Here is an 8,302-nt window from a genome sequence, read left to right on the forward strand (position 1 = left end):
CCATAGGTACTCACTTATTATTCATCTTGATTGTGGTAAATTCTGTGTTTCTAAGTAAAAATCTTAACTGTCATTTGAATAAGCAGCATCTTAATATAGTGCTGCTATACTGCTACCAATCAAGAACTTGTACAAAATTATGTAAAATTACTATTAGAAGTAAAATCAGTTTATTGCAAAACATGTAAACAACTCCTACAGAGGGGTAATATCTGTAACCCTCGATCAGTTTCTTGAACTGCCCCTCAGCATTTGAACGTGGGTAATAATTTTCCAGAAACTTATGTTTCTGTAAAAGGATAGCTTCCCATATACCTTTACACCAACTTCACAGGATGCAATTTAACAATATATTAACAAATATGTTAATTTGCCAGTGAACTGGGAAGACAAGCAGTCAATGTTAAAAAATTATCTGTAGGTACACATCAATCATTTTTGTTAAGATGTAAATGCAATGAGCTATAAAAGCATGAAAAGTACTGTGAAATTACACAAAGTTTATATATTTAAATAAAACAAGGGCATGGTTTACAGTTCAACATTGGTAGGGACCAAACACCTAGCCCTGTAAAACATACACGATACACCCACAGTATTTGTAGGGACCCCACTGCACATACCCAAATCTATCCCCTTGGGCTATATGTATTCCAATGTGGAACATAAAGTATATGTAATCTTTCTGTTACAGCAACAGTTGATTGCTCCAAAGTTTATGCTTCACTTTAAAAAAATAGCCTATAAGTTACCTACCCAAAACCAATACATTTCCTATAAATAATTTAATTACTTAAATTAGTTAACTTTAACTTAAATTAGTCAGTAAAATAGTAAGTGTAGCTTTGCCATTATTTTGTCATTATATTGTGATTTATAAACCTCTTTTAAGTATCAGACCACTTTCTAAAATAATATTACAGCAAAACAACCTGACTTTTAATAGAGCTGGAAAAAGGACCTCATAATGCATATTTTGTAAACTTTTTAAAACTAAACAGCCGAAAAAACCTAACGTTAGATAATAACCCACTGCACTATCTTCCCACCAGAAGCGTTTTTTTAAAGTTGTTCAGGTGTTGTTTTATTACCCCTAAGGGGATACATATTTATCAATAGCTGGAGAGCTTTTGAAGAAAATGAGGATGTATATTTTTCTTTTGTTCATACAGACCCCACCCCCCTTCCATACAATGAAAACGAAACAAGTTGGACAAGTCTAACCTACAGACCAAAGTACGTAACGTCCATTTTTCCTGCCTTCAAAAGGAACCCGAAAGTCATACATGAAATAGTCTGTTGAACAGGTGTCATTTCTATTCGTAATCGTTTTTTGGATATAATACATATCAAAGTTTAATCGTGTACGCGATTTAAAAAAAAATGTTGCCATAACCAGATACGCTTTAGGTCTTGTACGTTTCTGATAAGGAAGAGAAGAGAGGAACAGCTGATGCTCTACGTGTCCGTGTATTGCTCACAAATCACATAGTGATAAACATTTACATTTCTCAGGTTCACAATTTAAAACTTCTTTTTAATGTAGACCCACTAAAGACCGCTCTAGCTAGCAAACAGGGACTCGATGTGCTGTGATTATGTCGGGGATGCAAAGTTCAGCAGCCCTATCTGACGGCTCATCCGAGAGGCGCGGATCTTTTCCCAACTATAACCAATGATACTACTGACTTAGTAACCAGATACCGGTTATAAATAAGTTAAACGACAACCACATAGAGGTGTACACGCGTAATATTAAAACTGTGAGGGAAACACGCATTTTTAAGAATTTTTTGCTCTCGAGCTTTTTTTTTTAACTTGGCAAACAAGACCTTGGACTAGCCTTGCTGGCTATCAAACATACATTAAACAAAAACACATAAAAATATACACTGTCATTATTATATTAGTAGTATTTTGATGGTGATATTTCATAACCTATACTTACTCAGGTCTGTTTGTCGGGAAAGTGAGAGCCGCCAGCGCGCTTCCCCCGCCGCGAGACCCAGCCCATCTCCGCGCGACTTCCTACCAATCCCGCACCAAAGACGGCGGAGCTGCGAGTCGCCCGATGAGCTGGGCGTGGAACTTAAACTTTCGTTTTTTTATTTTTTTGTTAGTTTGCAATGAACCGTGGGAGATGTAGTACCCTTTTATCTTATAAATACTTTCTAATATTTCTCGAGTTGAAATTAATCATTTTAAAAGTTATGCAGTTATTAGCAGAACTGCACGGTTTTTCAATTTCAAATCAAATCGCGCATGTGTCTGTGCGTGTATATGTTATAAAATACGTAAGCCTTGTACACGAATATAAATGAAATACGAGGTCTGCATAGGCAAATGCATGGCATTTATTAAGGCGAATTGCAAGGCATTTCTTGTGTCTGTCACCCGACTCTTGGTATAGTGTGAGTGTTGCACAGATGAAACAAAGTGCATAATATTGTAATGCAAATTTCTACCCAACTGCTTCATATAGTGCCCTGCGATGGGCTGGCCCCCCATCCAGGGTTGTTCCCTGCCTCGTGCCCATTGCTTCCGGGATAGGCTCCGGACCCCCTGCGACCCAGTAGGATAAGCGGGTTGGACAATGGATGGATGGATGGATGCTTCATATACTCTACATTTATGTGGCAGAACTGTAAGAGCTATCCATGACTACATAAACAACAGAAGCCCTCTGTGACTGACCACAGTATGGTAAGACTCCATCATTACAAAAGGATCTCTATTCTCCTTCACACCAAGAGCCTTGTTAAGCTGTTTATTCTTTTGAATTATAGCTCAAGACCGAGTGGTTCTGTTGGGTAATGTAATTTCAGACTGTTTCACAGCTTAATTTTCATACATCAATATGAAACATTATTATCTGTATGGTATTTTCTCTGTGTGACATTTTATTTAGCAGTAAAAATGACAGGAAGTGCTAGAATTATTTTATGTAATATTTTATGTAATATCAAGCTTCATTCTGTTTTCTCTCCACATACGAGTGTAACAAAAAGCAATGATATGTTTTTTTAAACTTACCAAGATATACAATTAGGAAAACTATGAGGCAAAGGAAAATTATTATTAGGGTACATGTGTGACAGTTGTGCAAATATTATCTTTAAGACTTGAAACCTTTGCCCCTATTTATCATTTTACCAAAGGAAAATTAACATGCCAAGAGTCAAAAAGCACTACAAATTTTATACTTTCAGTTATTCATTATTTAGTTGAGGTAGCTTGCTTTAGCTGTGATTTAGTTTATGAGGATTGTTCTCTGAGCTAATCTTGTTTTTACAAGTATAAATAGAAAGCATGATGTCAGAAGGACAACTATGTATTCCCAAGAGAGCTCTGGGACGTCTCCGCCCTCCCCCATGTAAATCCTACTCCTCTCATTGAGGTCATCGATCTCGGGGCAGGGTGAGCCAGTACATGCCCCTCCTCGACACCGGGCCTGTCCCTGGACGGCCTGGTAACCCCCTCCCCGATCTAATCACTACACTTCCCACACCTCTAACCACTATCTCTAGTGACATCACCCATGATAAGTTTTACCAATCGTAAATTTGACACTAATATGACAATCTTACCGTAATACCACACAAGCCTACCTTACACATTCTCCCCATCTCCTAAATCCTTATTAAAAGCCCAACTTCAATTAAATTCCCCAATTGTACTTGTCGCCAAGTTCCCCACAATACATTTTGCAGACACATTACCATGCTGATGAAATGATGATGGACAAGTGAGGCAAAAAGTACATTGCAATGCATATTCTACTCTCATACCCCACAGTACCACACAGTGTGAGAACCACTGGCCTGTACAATGTTCCTAGAAACATCTACGGAATACTGTGTTCACAAGATTTCTGCCACAGCCTCCCTTTCTGCCTTCTGCTGCTACCTGGCACAGTGGCTTCAGTTTGGGGATGATTTCTCTCAGGTGTATCAGGTGTAGATATCCATTCATACAGTGTTTTTGTGATGTGTTAATATGATCTGCCAAAGATCAAATAGATTAAACAGAGAAATAAGATCAAATAGAGTTATCCTCATCACAAGGTCATCTTCTGCAGTCACCCTTCCCTTGGCTGTCACTAAACGCAGTTCTGTCACGTTTGGTAAGATTTCTCCTAAAATCTGAACAGCTCCAGATCTTCACCCACGCAATGTGTCTGCAAAGTTTGGAAAATAATTTTTTGAGTTATCATGCGGACAAGATCATTTGTACCTGGGCATTATTGGAAGCTCAGCCTAGTAAAATGTGTCTACATTTTAGCTGATTCCTGAACAGCATGCATGGCAATGTGCTGTTTACCTCACTTTTATATCTGTTTGGACAAAAGTGTCTGCATGTAAATGTAATGTGAATGATTAAGAAGTTTAATATCATGTCTGATAATTTGTTCATTTATGGTCTCTGTCATAATGTTACTGTCCAGCACTTAAAGTTAGACTGTCACTCCTCTTTCGTCAGGGATGGATTTGTCAACTGATCAATTTTTCCAAGAGAAAATCAGATACACATAATAATGGCGATTGTGTCAGCGTGTTTTCCCAGTGGGCGTGAAACCCATCCACACTGCCTCCTGCCTTATGTCCTGTGTTTCCTGAGACAGACTGCAGGATTACTCTGAATATACAATGAATAAGTAGTCATGGAAAATGTACTGATTATAGAGTCCTATTTGGGCCTGAAATTAAAACCTGAGCCCAGCCTGTACCCGAAACCTTGAGACCGAACCTAACTAATCTGAACCTAACCTGTGTTTGAAGTTGGACATAAAAAACTAATCCGTACCCAGCCGAAAACCCGGTTTGTCAGATCTGTCGGGCTCTTGGATCACATACCTCTATTTCATAAGTTATACAAGTATTTTGCACATAAGAAATTTGCCCATCCTTCATAATTTACTATAGTAAATACAATTATCGTCTTAAAAATCATGTATGTTAAAATTTAATGATCAGATAGGCTACTAAGTGTCACGCCCGGCTCGTACGATCCTCGTGTGTGCCACGCCCCCTCATTACCTACGCGTGCTACCCCGATTGTGATCACCTGTTGCCTGTTATTTTCTGCTTGTCTTATGTATTTAGTCCGCGTCTGAGTTAGTTTTCCCCAGATCGGTCATTGATGTTTGTCGCTGTCTGCCCTGTCCGTGTCAATAAACCCCTATTCCTGACTTCACAGCTTCGCTGCCTTCCTGTCCGCTGGGCGGACGTAACACTAAGAATCTACCTGAAACTTTGATGAATGTACAGGCTGGGAACCTATTACTGTGCACATATAAAACAATGCTTTTTACAATTCTATATGCTATGGGAGAGTGGTAAAAAAATCACCACTAAAAAATACCCAAGCTGACTCTCATTTGAGGTATGCAACACAACAAAAACCTCCTCAGCTGACACAATCAGAGCCTGGATCCAAATCTAATTGAAAATTTGTTAAACGACCTCAAGATTGCAGCATGTCAATGGCCTTTTCACATCTGATTGTCTTTCTAAGAAGAATGTGCAAACAGTGCCAAATTGAGGTGGGATATGTTCGTACAAACCTATCCAAATAAAATTATTGCTGGTGAGTGAAACATTTTACCATCAAATACTGAGTCTGAACATTTCATTTTTACCCTACATACTAGAAAATACAGTGTACAACTGGCGGTTTACAATATTTGCAATATAACTCATTTTTTGTTATGTAATGTAATGAGATGATCCACTGCGAATCCACTGTGCACAAATGACCATCAGCTGCTTGATGTTGCCAAGGAGCCCAGGAGCAACAACCTTCAACATATTGCACTGCAAAACTGTGAAGGCAGAAAATGTTGGATATCAGTGCTATGTAAGTCAGTCAGTGAGCTTGGCTGAGGGCCATACCACCCAAATACTGGTATACAAGACCACAGTGTGACATGCAAACAGCAAGTAACGAGGGTGAGGTTTCATCATACTTAAAGTGCAAAAACACAGGATATTGCAAAACGGGGGCTAGACACAAGGGTTCATATACTTTTAGCATAATACCTTATAAGTCCCAGATACATCAACCTATTCCCAACACATTTCGGTATTAATTCAGTGACTTACAATCTTTGCCTACCATCTCTTAAGATCAACCCATCCTTGCATGTCTCCTTGTATTATCACACTCCAGTCGTATCACCGACTTCCCATAAGACAAAACATTCATGAAAACATCCAAAGAGGTTAATGATGGAGAATGTACATCTGGAAACAGTGGGTGCTTGGGCCTTCAAAAGCATTCCTTTGATCGAGGAAGATGGACATAAGTCTGGTATAATAAAACACTTCAGTAGTACATGGTATCTGACTGCTATTGCTAGCTAGTGTCTGTTTCACAAGAAAGTAGTGAAATATTAAAACTAGTGTAAATAACTGTAATGTAACTAAATGTTTTCCACCCCATCTTTTATGCCACCTAACCAAATGGTGACCCCGGGCATTGCCAATTGTCACCTGTAGGGTGGGCCAGCCCTGGAAGGAATAGATTGTTAGTCCATTAATTATGCATTGTTATTAACAATCCCTTGCTTTTGGAGAGAATTGCAACAATGATAAGGATAATGTTTAGGTACACAGATACACACAAATAAGCACAAATCTGTCTGTCAGCATTAATAAGTTCAAAATGCCATAAAAACTTTCTGCATTTGGAAGCCGGTATGCAAAACCAAGTGTTTGCTTGGATGCCTTTCACTCCCAGTGGAGGTCGCTCTTTTCTTCTCACCAGATCGAGGATTAGAAAGGCTTCTCTTCATTGTGATGAGCATCACGTTGTCTCTGCAATACCAAAGTAAACAAAATATTCCTATCCTCCAATATGGGCAAATAGCCCATGCCATACGGGAAGCATTAGGTTGGCATTCCTGCAGGTGCTAAATGCAGTCCAAATATTTAATGAGCTTCTTTTTTTAGTTTTACTGCTGTACTTGGCACCAAACTACTGACTAGAACTGGTGGACATTATAGTAAATTATAGGTGTGGTACCCATGACAGATGGGGATTGACCAAAGCAAAGAATGGAAAGTGAATTCAGATGATATGTGCGAACTAGGCAAATCCCTAGACCCTCACCTAGACCTGATGATTGGTCTGGTTTCCTGTTTCCATATAAATGAAGCTGAAATGTATTTTTCTCCCATCTACCATTTTGTTAAAGCAATATCTACCTCCTGCACACAAATAAAGGCTTTATTTTACTGCTCGACCACCCCCCCTCCCAAGGACTCGATTTTGGCATTTAGTCTGGAGCAAGTATTCAAAGATCAGGGCCAAAAAAGAGGTGTTTTGTGGCACAACAGGCAGGAATGTGGTGATGAAGACCAGCACAACTTTCCCATGTTCCATGAGGTAAAGATCATGAACTATGGACAAAAGGATACTCATCAGCTGTTTGACTATGAAGAAAAACTGTATTTCAAAGGAACGATGTGTAAAAAAAGAAAACAACTGAATCGGTTAAGTAGTCATTTCAATCTAGGGTGTGTGCAAGCAGTTTTCAACAAGTCCAGTCCAACCAGAACTTCACAAAAAAGTCTCCTTCCATAGGAATGGGGAGGTTATGAGATCTCATACGAGATTCTGCAGCAGTTCATGAGGCATGCAGCAGTTTTTCATCACCAGAAAAACGTCTGAATATATTTAGATCGCTTCAAGTAATTCTGTGTAATAGGCCCTTCGAAGCTGTTCTGAAGGCTTTCAAATGCAAGTGTTTATGTTATTTTTTAATGCTGGAAGTTAGTTGTCGTAAATTTTGTACAAAAAAAAACATATACGCCAAAAATATTAACCATTCATCCTGATCAAGATAAGTAGTTCCTTAATGGATGGACTGAGGGGGATTATAAATTCGTGATCACCGTATCGTCATTGTAACGGTTATTTCAACATATTGCAACACAATAGGTTTTGCAATATTAAGTAGCACCTTTATAACATACTATTATACCATGATGTAAACAGTATTGTTAGTGAATTCAAAATATGCACAATTTAAATTTCATTAAATATAAAACATCATGCAGTACGTAATACGTTATCAAATACAAGAATACAAAGCCTATCGCAGCGATTTCTAAATTCCACTTTTACTGCGTTTCCCATCAACGCTTTCGCTTTACGTGGTGGGCAGGCACTTCCAACACAGCCCACCTATCACCATTATCGCTACGCCCATTCTTAGCTTCGTTTTAGCCTAAAACCGTTTTTCTTCTGCACCTGACCAATCGCAACTAAATATACTCAGAACATAGACGTTGGTTTGGTG

The 8,302-nt window shown here is 38.7% G+C and overlaps 1 protein-coding gene across 6 annotated transcripts in view; it reads right to left on the reverse strand.

Annotated features, from left to right (window-relative positions):
- The window catches only part of LOC111859089 (pleckstrin homology domain-containing family A member 1-like), a 30,212-nt gene extending 28,129 nt beyond the window's left edge, over positions 1 to 2,083 (reverse strand). For all 6 annotated transcript variants that reach the window (XM_023841476.2, XM_023841467.2, XM_023841495.2 and 3 more), the window contains exon 1: positions 1,949 to 2,083. The gene's annotated coding sequence lies outside the window, so the exon portion shown is untranslated. The remainder of the gene's footprint in view (positions 1 to 1,948) is intronic.
- Between the last annotated feature and the right edge of the window lie 6,219 nt (positions 2,084 to 8,302).

Source organism: Paramormyrops kingsleyae, chromosome 3, assembly GCF_048594095.1.
Source record: "Paramormyrops kingsleyae isolate MSU_618 chromosome 3, PKINGS_0.4, whole genome shotgun sequence".
Classification (NCBI taxonomy): Eukaryota; Metazoa; Chordata; class Actinopteri; order Osteoglossiformes; family Mormyridae; genus Paramormyrops; species Paramormyrops kingsleyae.